This window comes from Pinus tabuliformis, chromosome 8, assembly GCF_031772625.1.
Source record: "Pinus tabuliformis cultivar Carrire ecotype Pingquan chromosome 8, CPIR1, whole genome shotgun sequence".
In the NCBI taxonomy this organism is placed as follows: domain Eukaryota; kingdom Viridiplantae; phylum Streptophyta; class Pinopsida; order Pinales; family Pinaceae; genus Pinus; species Pinus tabuliformis.
Genome location: NC_142294.1, coordinates 195250530 through 195266056, shown reverse-complemented (window position 1 = coordinate 195266056; position 15527 = coordinate 195250530). Strand labels below are relative to the sequence as shown.

The 15527-nt window shown below is 37.8% G+C and overlaps 1 protein-coding gene across 3 annotated transcripts in view; it reads right to left on the bottom strand.

The window, feature by feature from the left end:
• The window catches only part of CEST (death domain associated protein), a 276089-nt gene that overhangs the window by 179038 nt on the left and 81524 nt on the right, over positions 1-15527 (bottom strand). The window lies entirely within an intron of this gene.

The following is a 15527-nucleotide window of genomic DNA, read 5'->3' as shown; positions in this document are numbered from 1 at the left end:
CTTCAAGTCATTTCAACCAGTGTTGCACTAATCGCGATTTAATCACGATTAAATCGGAAAATCGCGATTTTTTCAAATCGGAGATATTATCGGCCGATTAAATTGCAAATTTTTTTTTCAACAATTTTTTCGTAAAAATCGCAATTTTTTGGGAAAAAATCGCTGAAAAAAAATAAAAAAATAAATATATATATATCTAATTTATTTTTATTTTTATTTTTTTTATGAAGAGGAGGAGGTGACACAAGCTACGCCTGTCACCAGTAGAGGACGTGGTCTACCTCCTGTAGCTCCTAGTTCTTCAGCTTCTAGAGCACAGCAGAGTCTACTACCAACTCCACTAACCTCTACATCTAGAGGAGCAAAGGAAATCAGTAGTATTAGAGTTTAGTTATTTGGTTCATTTCATTGTATATGACATTATGACTCATGATATGAGATACCTTATTATATTTTTTGTTGATATATTGAGGCTGAGTTGGGAGTCATGAGTCAGGACTTACTATTTAGGACATGATTCACTATTATGTGTGATGTGGCACTAGAAATGATATTAAACATCTTATATATTAGTTCTTTTATCATATTTATGTGTCAATGTATTTATTTTATGTTGTAGATGCTTTAGATATTAGAAAATTTGAAAAAAAAATGAATATATATATTAGTTCTTTTATCATATTTATGTGTCAATGTATTTATTTTATGTTGTAGATGCTTTAGATATTAAAAAAATTGAAAAAAAATGAATGTTTTTGAAAAAAATGAATATTTTTACCTGATTTTTACTATTTTTTCTGATTTTTTCCCCGCGCCAAATTAATCCTGATAACGATTAGTGTAACATTGATTTCAACACACTTGGGATCTCTTCCTCTCTACTTGTCTTTGGGATTTAGTAGGAGGAGAGATCCTAAGGAATAACATTGCTCTGATCGAGAGGCAAAAAAGTCTAAACTGCCGGAAATGCTGGAACTGCCAGAAAAGCCGGAACTGCTGGAAAAGTCGGAAAAGCCGAAACTGCTAGAAAAGCCGGAAAAGCCGAAAAAGTTGGAACTGCTGGAAAAATCGGAACTGCTGGAAAAGCCGAAAAAGTTGGAACTGTCGGAATTGCAGGAAAAGCTGGAAATGCCAGAAAAGCTGGAACTACCGGAAAACCCAGAACTGCCGGAAAAACCAGAACTGCCAAAAAAGCCGAAAAAGCCGGAACTGCAGAAAAAGCCGAAAAAGTTGGAACTGCCAGAAAAGCCAAAAAAACCGGAACTGCCAGAAAAGTCGAAAAAGCCGGAAAAGCCAGAAATGTCGGAAAAGTCAGAACTGCCAGAAAATCCGGAAAAGCAGGAAATGTCAAAAAATCCAGAACTGCCAGAAAATCCAAAATAGTCGAAACTACCAAAAAAGCTGGAAAAGCCAGAAATGTCGGAACTGCCAGAAAAGTCGGAATTGTCGGGACTGTCGGAACTGCCGGGAAAAATTGGAACTGCCAGAACCGCTGGGAACAATCGGAACTGCTAGGAATAGCCGGAAATGCCAGAACTGCCGGGAACTGCCAAAACAGCCGAAGCATCTGTCTCCGAAGGAGAGCAGCATGCAAGGGACAACTAACTAACATTGGGACAGTTGTATGGTACTTAGCAGCAAATACACCAAGCATGCAATGTTACAGCTAGCATGCAAGGGACAACTAGCATGCAACAACAAGCATGCTAAGGATAACAAGCATGCCAGGAACAACAAGCATGCAAGGGACAACAAGCATGCAAGGTGCAGCCAACACATAGGTCAGGATAGCAACATGGTGCAGTGATGGCACATAATGCAGTACAGTGATGGGTATAGTCATGATTAATGAAGCGTGATGAGATGTAGCATAGCGATGATGGGTGCTGCATGGTGCAGCGCAGTGAGGTAAGCATGATGACGAAATGCAGCACAACGATAGGTGAAGGAGTCACCTTGGAGAATTAGTTGAAGTAGCATGTCTTCAACTAATCTCATGTATCATCTTCTTAGAGATGATCTATGCTCTTATCTAGATAAGTCAAAGTGTTGACTTCTGTTGTAAACGTACTATCTCTCTCTCTCTCTCTCTGTGCTGAACTATTGAAGAACATATAAGAAGAATTGATCAAGGGTTTCCCCACATTGGGGTTTGTCCCTGGCTAGCGCCACATCTTGTGTCCTCTTGTCTTGGCTTGTCTTCTGCGATTTATGTTTATGTTCTATTTGCAGTTTACTTTAATGCTGATGTGATTGCTAATCTAGAAAAGATATGGAGCTAACTGTGAAAATTGAAATAAATTGCTCTAAGCATAGAACATACCTAAAATTAACATGGTATCAGAGCTGAGGTGAAGACAATGCCCAAGCAAGAGTGAAAAAGCAATCACCGAAGACAGTTGGGAAAGGACAAAAGGATCAGTGGATTCTTCATCCCTCTTCAAATTCACCAAGGGTGAAGTCGAAGCAGAGAATATTATCAGAATGGCACAACGCAATATGGCCTACCAAAAGATCACTTCATTGGAAGACCGGATCTCATGGTGGAAGGAAGGCAGATAACTAGTTTGGCCATTATGCAAAGGAGTGTCTGAATGGCAGGTACACATCACTTGATGATGATAACAATCATTCCAGGGACATCTTCAATGATCAAAGGAATGACAGGTAATGCAGGTCATCAAGGAAATGGCCAACTCTTCATAGAAAGCAAGGAACCCTAGGTATGAAGAATCAAATGTTGTTTCTGATAAGATAAAGAAACGTTATCTTGTATTGGCCCTCTCCTTCAAATTCTTAGGGAATCTGGCTTATAGATTGTAGTGCTTTAAGGCACTTCATCGGATAGATGGGTGCACTCTCTAATTTGGTAGAGACGGAAACAATCGTGGGATTATACTTGGAGCCGATGCCACCTATCCCATAAAGGGTGTAGGGAATGTTGACTCTCAATTAAATAAGGGTAACTCGATTCATTCACAGAATCTATTTTATGTACCTGATCGCAAGAAGAACCTAGTGTCCATCTCGGAAATGGAAGTCAAAGGTTCCAGGGTGGCATTCAGCGATGGAAAGATACGTGTTAAAAAATATAATTTTCAAAGATGCTTTTTCTCATGGGTTCAAGATTGGCAATTTGTATCAAGTTGCAAGATGGTCCATTAGGGATCATGTCAATTGACATATTGCATCTATCACACCAGAGGTCTACCTATGGGGCCCTAACTGATGTGAGTCAAATGGTGATAGGGATGTCTGAATTCAAGTAGAGCATGAAGATACATGTCTGAGATGTACCGAAGGAAAATCTTATGAGGGGAACATTCCCCTCATGCAGTAGGTCCACAGGTTTGGAACAACCAGAGGAGTTTGAGATTCATGATCGTGAATCGCATGTATATAGGTGGAAGAAAGCCCTCTATGGCTTGAAGCAAAACACTCCGGGCGTAGTATGAAAGGATTGATCGCTGTCTCATGAAGCTGAGATTCACTAGGAGTGAAACCGATCCAAACCATTACCCGAAGGTTGTGGATGATAGACCTTTCATACTGGAACCTTATGAGGATGACCTATTTATGACAGGTGCAGACCCTCTCATTTGCAGAAGTAAGAGGGAGTTGGATTGCGGATGTGGAATGATAAACTGCAAGCCTGTGACTACCTCGAGGATCTTAACTTTCAGAACTTTTATGGTAGTGATGCCGGACCAGATTTGGGAAATGCCTCTGAGTTTCATAAACTCATTCGTGTTGATGTTCTTGGTGAACTTCCGTCCGGACATATGTTTTGCAGTTAGCATGGTGAGCTCATATTTGGTTGAGCCTCACTAGATTGGTGCCAAGAATCTTCTGAGATATCTTCGGGGCACAATCTCTCATGGATTGAGATACACTGTCGGAAATATGAAACTGCATCATTATTCGAATGCTCACTGGGCAGGAAGTGTGGAGGATCACTAGAGCACTTCTCAGTGCTAGTTCTCTTTGGATTCTACTTCGATATCATGGATGAGCAGGAAGCAGAAGTCAGTTGCTATAAGCACCGTCGAGACCGAATACATAACTACGAGTATGATCTCGTGTGAAGCTGCATGGTTGCAGAAGCTCTTAAGTGAGTTGTTTGTACACATGATGAATACCACTATGATTCTCTGTGACAACCAAAGGGGGGATTCGATTATTGAGGAATCCCGTATTCGATGATTTCTCTAACAAATAGTCATTAGACACTGCCTTATCTGCGATATGGTAAGTCGATGAGCGAGGAGGCTCCATCGCATTGAAACTGATGTATAGGTTGCAAACATTTTGTCAATGCCCCAGGGAAAGGTCAAATCTGTGACTTTCCCGAAAAAGCCAAAAAAGCCAGAACTGCCGGAAAAGCTGGAAATGGAGGAACTACCAAAAAAGTCGGAAAAGCCAGAAATGCCGAAAGAGCCGGAAATGTTGGAAAAGTCGGAACTACCAGAACTACCGGAAAAGCCAGAAAAGCCGGAACTGCTGGAAAAGCCAGAAAACCCGAAACTGTTGGAAAAGCCGGAAATGTCGAAAAAGCCGAAACTGCTAGAAAAGCTAAAAAAGTTGGAAAAGTCGGAACTACCAGAACTGCTGGAAAAGTCGGAAAAGCCGGAATTGCCGAGACTGTTGGAAATGCCGGGAACAACCGGAACTGCCGAAACTACCGGGAACAGCCGGAATTGCCAGAACTGCCGGGAACTGTCGAAACAGCCGGAGCATCTGTCTCCAAAGGAGAGCAGCATGCAAGGAACAACTAACTAACATTGGGACAGTTGTATGGTACTTAGCAGCAAATACACCAAGCATGCAATGTTACAGCTAGCATGCAAGGGACAACTAGCATGCAACAACAAGCATGCTAAGGACAACAAGCATGCTAGGGACAACAAGCAAGCAAGGGACAACAAGCAAGCAAGGTGCAACCAACACATAGGTCAGGATGGCAATATGGTGCAGTAATGGCACATAATGCAGTACAGTGATAGGTACAATCATGATTAATGAAGCATGATGAGATGTAACATAGCGATGATGGGTGCAGCATGGTGCAGTGTGGTGAGGTGCAACATGATGACGAAATGCAGTACAATGATAGGTGAAGGAGTCACCTTGGAGAATTAGTTGAAGCAGCATGTCATCAACTAATCTCATGTATCATCTTCTTAGAGATGATCTGTGCTTTTATCTAGATAAGTCAAAGTGTTGACTATTGTAAACGTACTATCTCTCTTTCTCTCCCTCTGCTGAACTACTGAAGAACATATAAGAAGAATTGATCAAGGGATTCCCCACATTAGGGTTTGTCCCTGGCTAGCGCCACATCTTGTGTCCTCTTGTCTTGGCTTGTCTTCTGCAATTTATGTTTATGTTCTATCTGCAGTTTACTTTAATGTTGATGTGATTACTAATCTGGAAAAGATATGGAGCTAACTATGAAAATTGAAATAAATTGCTCTAAGCATAGAACATACCTAAAATTAACAATAACAGAGACCACCAACCTTTTTTCATCACTATATTGGTCAATGGAATGCTTTTACACAATTGTATGTTTGACTCTGGGGCATCATCTTGTGTCATGACTAAGAAAGTCATGAATCAGTTAAATTTGAGGATTTCTAGACCCTACCACAACATTTGTGCAATGGATTCAAAGATCATTGAAGTTTGTAGTTTGATAAAAGATCTTCAAGTCCACTTAGCTATACATCATAGCATTATGATCAACATGGATATTGTGGTGATTGATGTGTCTGATGCTTGGGGGATGTTATTGTTTAGAAAGTGGGGAGTTGACATTAGGACTAATTTGCAAATGGATTTAAATTATGCTACCATCTCTAATAGTGAGGGCATCATGGTTAGATTGGATATGGAATTGGAGAGAAAGTTTCATATAGAAAATCCCAAGGAGCCTCATAATGAAATTTTGTATGAATCAGATAGCTTGGGAAACTATGTTATCCTAGCTAATCTTTTTCCTCCTTTGGAGAAGGAGGTGGATTGTAAGAAAAATAGAGTTTTGCACATGAAATTTGATGGTGCCCATTCTAGGTATGGTAAGGGTGTTGAAATTGTCCTTACCTCCCCTCTTGGTTACATGTTCAAGTTTGCCTATAGATTGGAATTCGATACAACCAACAATGTAGCAGAGTATGAGGCCCTATTGTTGGGTCTTGAGTTGGCAAAAGACTTGAGAATAAAGTTGCTTAGTATTAAGGGGGATTCTGATCTAGTCATTCTTCAAACTAAGAATCAATTTGCATGCAAGAATGATAGATTAAAGAAGTATCGAAATGTTGTTTGGGATAATATGGAATATTTTGATGCATTAGACCTTCAAGCAATTCCTAGGGAAGGAAATAAACAAGCTGATGAGTTGGTTGTTGCTGCATCTTCATTACAACTTGGAGAGAACTTGATGGTAAGGTGGAGATTATCTTTAGGCCATCAGTTCCTAATAATCTTGAGCATTGGAAAATCATTAATGATGAAAACCAAGTGGTTCGTTTTTTAAATAACATGGAGGAATTTTCTGAATTTAAGGTTGGCTACAAAGAGGAAGGATGTGATTATGAGGAGTGTAATGTGGTGACAAATCTCACTCTTAGGGAACATGTAACATTGGAGCAAGTGTTTGACAGACATGATGCATCAAAGAGAAGATGATAAGAAAATTGACCTAGGGGAATTCATTGAAGTGAATATTGGTACCCCTCATGATCCAAAGATTATTAAAATAAGCAAGGGTACCAATGAGCAAGAAAGGAAGAATTTGACAAATTTACTTCATGAATATAGAGATGTTTTGGTTTTTTCATATGATGAGTTGAAAGGTTATAGGGAAGATGTTATGGAACATACGATCCCTCACAACATCAAAGACCAAGCACACGGGGCAGCATGTTTTTGTGGTGTCTTATGATCAACCATGTTTAGTATTAATTCATAAAAACAAGAACTAAAATGCAGATTTAATCTAAATGCAACTAATCTATCATGAAAATATCATATGACGTTGATTAACGATACCCCTCCTCTCAGTGTTACGAGCCAGTGTGTGTCTTCGCCTACAAGGGGACAAGCCACCTTCATAACTGCAGGGTCACACACCCTTACCTTACTTCATACCAGTTGGAAGAACTCTCCAAGAAAATCTTTTCCATATGATGTCTATCAACCAAGCTTACGCTCGAAGGTTAATTGAGTTAAAAAGGAAAACTATGCTAAAATGCCTAAATGCAATGCAAGTAAGTTTATTAGTGTTTTGCGAAAAAGGAATTGCCTCAAGTAAATGAAAATATGCTCACAGTGATATAACTTAAAAAATTTCTCTTAAAATTGTACAAGACATAAGAACATAAGCTTCATAAGTAAATGAAATTGTAAATTGCTCCAAGTAAATGCCAATAAACAATAAACTTATAGGAATTGAAAATGAGATGAAGCTAAGAGTGAATGCTTGCATGTAAAGTGAGATTTGAAAATAAATGAGCAAAACCAAAAATGAGCCTGTTGACCCTGCCGCCTACACCTACCTACAGGTCAGTGAGAAAAGCCTTCAACCTCACAAGGTGTGGTTGGTGGCAGGGAACTAAGAGAAGGGGTTGTCAAACTTATCCTCACTCTCTCCGTTTGAGCTATCTCCTAGGTTAGCTAAAAGGGGTGGTCCCTAATGTAAAGTTAAGTTAAAAGGTGTGAGTTTCTAGGAGAGTTGTTAGAGTTAAATAGATTATTTCTTTAAAATTTATAAGCAAAACTGATATGAGCAATAATCATAAATACATAAGATAAGCATGAAATACATAAACAACCAGTGCCTTCAAAGTATTTCACTTTAAGAAATGAAATTGTATTTGCTTAAAATGAAGTGAAATGCTTTCAAATGGAAAGCTAAAATAACCCTGAAAAGTGAAACTAAATTGTTAGCCAAGATATTATTAATGCTTTCAAGATGAATAATTCTACAAATCAAAGAATGGAAACTATCTTGCTCAAAAGGATACAAAAATAACTCAAATGTTAGACCAAGATGACAACATGCAATTAAGTTTGCAAGCCAAAATAATAGTACTTGAAAGTGAAATCAACCATTCATGACAATAAGCAATTAAACCAAAAGATGAGTCAATTTCCAAGTACAAGAAAATTAAACTTGTTGCAAAATTAAAAGAGATTACAATGCTTGCATCCAAAGTGCCTCTTGAAATAAGATTTGCATGTGAAACTTTAAACCATCAAGACAGCAAAAAATTTAAGAACTTTGCAAACAAAGCAAATATGATGGAATGAGTTCTTGGTTTATTTTATTAATTAGTGCTAAGGCAAAGTTACAATTGAACTCTAGTCCTCAGACCTCATCCTCACCCAAATGTTTGGATCTCACAATGAGGAGTCAATAGAGGTAGAGGGTCTCTAAAAGTCTATTCAACCAACTTAAGTTGGAGGTAAGTTTTAATGAGGCTTGGGGCCTTCCTATACTAAAATGCCTAGATGAAGTGCAAATTGTGTTAATTCCCCAAATTAAACTAATGCTTCATGCAAATGCTTCAAAGAGAAATAGTTTGCAAAACTTGAGAGTGTATGCATGTGGAAATTTAAATACAAGATTAGTAAAAATTTGCATGTGGAGTGAAATGTATTGATTTTAAGCATGCACAATATGAAATTTAAAAGCTAGAAAGCTAAGAAAAAACTAAAAGCAAGATTAGGCCACCCACAAGAATCCCTCCTCTAAATGAGGAAGGGGGATGCCATGGGAAAAATCCCAAGCTCCCTCCAACAATTTTTTTATCTTTTATTAGCGCTTAAACCGGGTAAAAATGTCTCTAAGAGGGCAGCCCACAATACGAGAGAGATCTTTACAAATATGAGACTCTAACAAAGCTAAAATCTCTCCCCAAAAAATATAACAACAACAAACTTGAAGATGGAAAAAACTCTCCAAAAGAGATTTACAAGGCTCAAAAGGCCCACAGTCTCGATGAGTTTGCAACTCTCTCCCACCAAAAATTGTTTGTCCTCAAGCAATATCACTACATGTCGTTGATCCACAGGTTGTTTGAGCTAATGCCAAGGTCCCAAATGTGCCACTAAACCACTCCTCGTTGTCGCGCCACCATCACATGAATAAATCCTATGTAATCAGGGTCGCAAACCAACTTGACCTCCTCTTACAGAATATCCTGCCATATTGGCGAAGTCCCCCATGTCATCAGTGAATCACTGAAACCCAATGGAAAATCTGAATGATCTTTCCCTATAGAAACCATCTCATCCATAAGGGTAGTTGAACTACCAAAGTTTGTGATGCTCAGATCCCATGCAAATCTCAAAAGGGTGCCACCATGTTGTTGCTATGCCACTCTGACTATGACAAACTACCCATTGTGTGCAGACTGTATCCTCCTCTCTTGGAACCTAATGGCGAAAAATCTATGAAGGCCAAGCTCATCTTGCCCTGGCATCTCCATGATATCAATGTCTATCCATCTACTCCCAATCTCGGTTTGGAGCAGTAACAAGGAAAAGCGGTCTCGTCATGCGACGAAGGCCTCGACGCTGCCCCATATGTCAAACCCAGAGTGAGATAGGTCACTCTCTTCCCTAATCCCGCTCGTCACGAAATAAAGTGACCAATCATCCAACCGAATCCCTGGATCCCATAGCCATATTGGCTACAACATAGTCCTGACAATCGGCACCAACTCGTACCACGTCTCGAGTCGTTGCATGCAATCACTATATCTACTCCATACATCCTGAACCAATCTGGTGCGTGCAAGACAACCCTACGCCTGCCATACCACACTGTGAGATCTGCTATCTTGCCTCCTCTAGGTGTTGCCCAAAGTTGCCTAGTGCCTAAACATCCACCTGCATGATGGGTCCACCAACCACTGTATATGCTCCTAAGACATCTTGGAATGTCTCACCCAATAGTTGTCATGCATATCCCCCTAAATGTGGGCTCATGGGTGGAGCATGTGCTACCCCTACAATAGATCGGACCATCCCCAAGCTTGCCCCTGCAACCTCGCACCCTAACCATATGCCATGGATGGAAAGACTCTCTCCTGATGCACCATGTCTTGTCCAATTGTATCAGATGAACCTCCTGGGTCTTGTTGCACACATTTTTTCAAAGTTCCAAGGAAGTGGAAGTGCTCAACTTTTTCAACATGATCGGGTCATCTATCAACAATTTACATGTCATTGTAAACCCATTATGCAAGTTATACAATGTAAATAATCTTACTAAGACCTCAAGTTTATGTAACAACCTAGGTAAGCTTATAATTTTCGTGGTGAATTTCATCCTAGGAGGTTTTTTATTCCCTCGCAAATTACCTATGTTTCTAGACACTGCTAATCAGAAGAGTTTTTTCCCTCCAACATGAACCCCAAAGCCCGAGTGAAATTTATTGTCGAAATCTTAGGTGAGTCCTAGTGTTTTTAATCAAATCTGATGTAAAAGAGATTTGGGAATAATTTAAGCTAGTTGGTTTAATTATTTTATTACAATCACTTGGTCTATCAGATCTTAGTGCGTCGCAAATGGGTTATATGTCTTGAGGGTCTAAGCCAAACGTGTACTCCCCCCTTTAAGAGTTGGAAATATAAAATCTTATGTATTAAAAGGTGGAAAAATAATTAAATCCCTTCATGTGTAAATTAATTAATTTTTCTGGCAAAATAATATTAAATCCTAAGCCATAAATTAATTAATAGAGTCAAAATTAAATTGTCTTGGGAAAAATAATTCTCCAAGTGGAAACATTTGTGGGTCCTAAAGAAATCAAATTTTAAAGAATCCTCCACCAAGGGAATATTGTATATTTCAAGAAATTTGGACCCTTGGACCTTAGTGTTTAAGTCAATCAATTTTTTTAGGAAATTAGCTCAGAATAATTAATTTTGAGCTAATAAAAATGGAATTAAATGATAAATTCGAAAATTCCTAAAAAATAAAAAATCAAAGGCCAAGATTAAAAAAATTTGAAGTGGTTATCAACGGCCAAGATTATTTTGACAAGAATCACAGAAGCTAGCCATTATTTTTCCACTTTGAGCGTAAATCTAGAGTCATTTGAGTTTCTAGCATCTTGATCTCTAGCTAAAAAAAAATTGTCAACGCAATTTTGTAACTATTGTCCCACAGGGAACTATTTTTTCAATCATAATAAAGACTTTCGGGTGCAATTCAAGGTTTTCTTACTTATTGATTTGTGGTATGCGCCAACTATGGTCATCTCTATGATGTGTTGAATATTGGTAAGATTTGTTTTTTCATTAGATGGAGATAAAACCATGCTATTGATAGTTTTACATTAATCTTAGGTGGTTTGATTTCCCATGTGACCTAACAAATTATTTTTGAGATAAATTCATAATGCTTGTAAGTACTTCAGCCCTTGGCCTCCAAATTCACAAACTTAGGCAAGACCCATTGTTGCTTAGATTCCAAATATTTATATGGTGGATTAAATCTTCGCTAAGGTTGTAGTATACATTGGAGTTTCTAAAGTATTTTTAGTCATTCTTCAAAGGAAAAACTCCATAAAAATATTTTTCTCAAAAATTTAAAGTTTTCAAAACCCTTGTATATTTGTAAATCTTGTGAATAATTTTGTAGATCTAATTTGTAAATTATTTTTTCTAACTTGGGTTTTGGGTATTTTTAGTATTTTGTATATATTTGGGGTGTGGGTGTTTTATTTTCATTTTTGAAGGTTAGATCGAGAGATCAAGTGGAAGAAGAGTTAGATCTAGGCCCTTGAGGGTTTAAGGTCTCCAAAATTCTAATTTTCAAGTGGCATCTTCATCCAAAATTTTTGGGCCACTTGGGCAAGTGCTTCTACAAGGCTTGAGGCCTAGGGTTTAACCTCTAAACCCTAGTTTTATCTCAGTTTTATTACAGCAGTTAAATCAACAATAATTAAGCCCTAAAATCACGTACTACATGGACAAAATTGTTTAAAATTGAAAATTTTTCATTTTCATGAATTTTGGCGACTTGGGCACCCTAGATCTAGCCTCGATCTAACTTTTATGCTTGCTGGAATTTACTGCATAACTAAAGTTTTCAGATCTGAAATTTCTGAAGCATACACTTAATAAAGGTCTAAAACTTGAAATTTTCAGTTTCCGATAAATTTTCCTATTTCTAGGCAATTTTGGAATTGATTGTAACTTCATTAGCTTGTTGATCTGTCAATTATTCACTGTTGTAGTAAATAGATCAGATCTGAAATTTTCTGAATCACACCCTCTAAAAACCCTAAAAGTTGATTTTTTTTCAAGTTAGATGAATTTTGGGTATAATGGGCATTGGTTTTGTTATCATTAGCTTGTTAATCTGTCGGTCAATTTACTGTTGTAGTAACTTATTACAGATCTGAAATATTACTAAATACATCATCATAAACTAAGCTAGACACAATTTTACTTCTGATGGTCATTAGAAAGTTTTGTACTTCATATGTTGGGTAAATTTTATAATTTAGAGTGAATTTTCTACTGCTGTCATAACACTAATAAAAGCTGAAATTTTTTGAAGTACTACTGCTGATTTTACTTTTGAGATCGAACACTTTTGTGGTTTACTCTAAGTTTGTAAAATTTCCAGAACTTGGAACCTAAAGCACTGCTGCATGTAAGCTCTAGATATGATCTTGTGATAACTGGAATCTAATTGGCATCTTTGTATTTGGTAATCACTCTAAGTCTTGGCATCTAAGTTTTCATTTGGCTATTTTGAATGGTGATTGGTTTACCTTAAAGTGATATCAAACATTGTTAAAAAACTGGCATCTTCCATCTTGTGAGAATTTGTTTGAGTTTTGCACTTGTGTCTCTAAAGCAATTTATCTTGTTCAAGATTGTCATCTCATCATTGCTAAGTACTCTCAATATAAGCTAATTCACTTTAAGTAATTAAATAACACACAATCTTAAATCAAGATAATCTCACTCATAATCTTTTGCATAAACATCCTAGATTTAGCTTGCATTAATATTGTTGACACCTGATAATCTCATTCATAATCTTTTGCATAAACATCCTAGATTTAGCTTGCATTAATAAATATTGTTGACCACTATGTGTCAAAGACCCATAGCAGTACAACCCCTTTTTTCGCAAAAGGGATAACAGCTAATCAATGTGTTCGTGTCGTCCAGCTATCATCATCATCTTATAATGTAAACCCATTCTGCATATGTATAATGTAAATAATCTCAGTAGATCCGTGTCGTGTATGTAATTAGCTAGGTAATCCTACTTTTCTGGTAACGATCTACATTCCATGAGGTTTTTTGTCTCACTGATCCATTCTCGGATGGTCGGCAAAGTTTTCTTTCAGCCTTACCCCAAAGCTGAAATGGATTTTGTCACCGGGATCTTAGGGGAGTCCTAGTGTTCTAGATCAAATCTATGTAAAAGTGATTTTGGAATAATCCTATCTATTTGGTTAGGTTATTTTATTACAAATTGCTTGGTCTGCCTAATTATATTTGCGTCGCAGAATTGGGTAGTCTGTGAGGGTCTTTTGCCAATGGGTTTTGCCCCTTAAGATGTAAAAAATGTAAAAGTCATTATGTAAAGTGTCTTGAGGGTTGGAAAATAATTTATCCCCTCATAGGTTAATTAATTAAATTTTCTGACCAAAATTAATTAAAATCCTAAGCCATAAATTTAATTAATTCTAGGTCCTAGGTAAATTTAAATTCTCTGAAGGCAAAATTCGTTGGTCCTTAAAAATTAAATTTTAAGAGGTCCAGGAACTAAGGTAAATTAATTATTTTGCTAAATTTTAAGCCTTTGGTCCCTCGGATTAAGTCAAAGTCAAAATTTTGAGGAAATTAATTTAAAATTTTAATTTTTGAATTAATTAAAATTCATTAAATTGAAAAATTCGAGTTTCCTCAATAATTTAAAATTTCGACGGATGAGATTAAAAGAAATTTTGATCCTCATCAACGGTCGAGATTGCTTTGACGAGGATCACTCGAATTAGTCATTGGAGGATTTATCTTTAAATAGGAAGTCATTTGTCAGTCAGTTCATCCGATCTTTTGATCATGTACTAAGCGAAAAGCTCTTTTGTAATTTTTTTTATGAGCAATAAGAAAGACTTTGGGTTTAAATTTCTGCTGGTGTTACTCTTCGTGGAAACACAGTAAGATGTGTCATTTTCATGCATAGATTTTTTTTAACCATTGATGATAGCTTTCTGAAGAGCGATTTGTGTACAGGTATCTTGCTTAGTCGCTGGGGCTTGAATGATCATTTAAGTTTTGAATATAATAGCAGGTATCTCTATTGATCTGAATTTTATTATCATTTTCTCGCTCTATGTTGATGGTTAAATTGAGTTTTGCATGAAATCCTTGATTATTAGATCATTGGGCGTTCAAAGAAGTTCTCGGCTGAACCAGCCAACTCCTGATCCATGTTTTCTGAAAAGCCCAGCTTGATTTAATCCCAGGCTTATCATCAGATCTTTTTTATGGGTGATGCATGAAGGGTTTTGAGCTCAGTACCCCCTTTAAAATTTGAAAAATTTGATTTTTTTTTATGCTAAATCGATAGATCTCGCTGTTGAGAGCCTCAGATTATCAGATCTAGGAGCGGAGCGGATTCACACTCCCTAGATCTGATAGATCTGCCATTTATGTACATAGATCTGGATTTCTGGGGTTCGTCGATATCATTTTTTGCAGGGATTCTATCCAGAGATTTTGCAGTCCAAGGTTTTAAATTTAAAACCTTTTTTAATCTGGAAATTTTTTAAGGGTTTCACTGTTAAATCGGAAGCAAGTGGATTTGCAAATTTTAATTAAGATTTCCAGAAAAATTTTAAGGGGTTTCTAGACCACCATTAAGCTGATTCGTTCTTTGTTTTGCTACCTGGTTTTTTTGGGGTCACTGTGCATTTCGAATTTTTTTTGAAAACATTCTACTGCAGCATTTCCGCATAATTTTGCTGCCCACCATTCAACTGCAGCTGAAAACCCTGCGATTTTCCTCTGCGTGCTACCTGTCCACTGCCTTTCTTGCTGCCAAATCGCTGCCCATTCGTATTTCCAGATCTTCAGCTCTTCCACGCCTTCTTAGTTGCCTCTCCACACAAGCCTGCAACCTGCAACCACAAAGAGAGAACCCTCATTTCCATTCACGCTGTCCAGATCTGTACGCTGCTTCATCCGTGGCCTCATCCCTGTCTGCGTCTTCTCCCTTCACCGTCCAGATCTCTGCTCCCAAAACCTTCCATCCTTGCAGTCACACCCACGAATCCCTCAAACCCTATCAATTATCCGCAAAAGCTTCCATGTAGTCCCCTCAACCTTTCTTCCTTTCACGCTGTTGGCATTGCTTCACCCTTCCATGTGTTTCACCTGCTGCGTGTAACCTGCTCTACCTACTCGCGAATCTCATGACCGCTGCCCTCTGCGTATTCACCTCCAAACCCTCTGCCCTCTTAACCTGTTGCTCTCGTCCCTCAGTC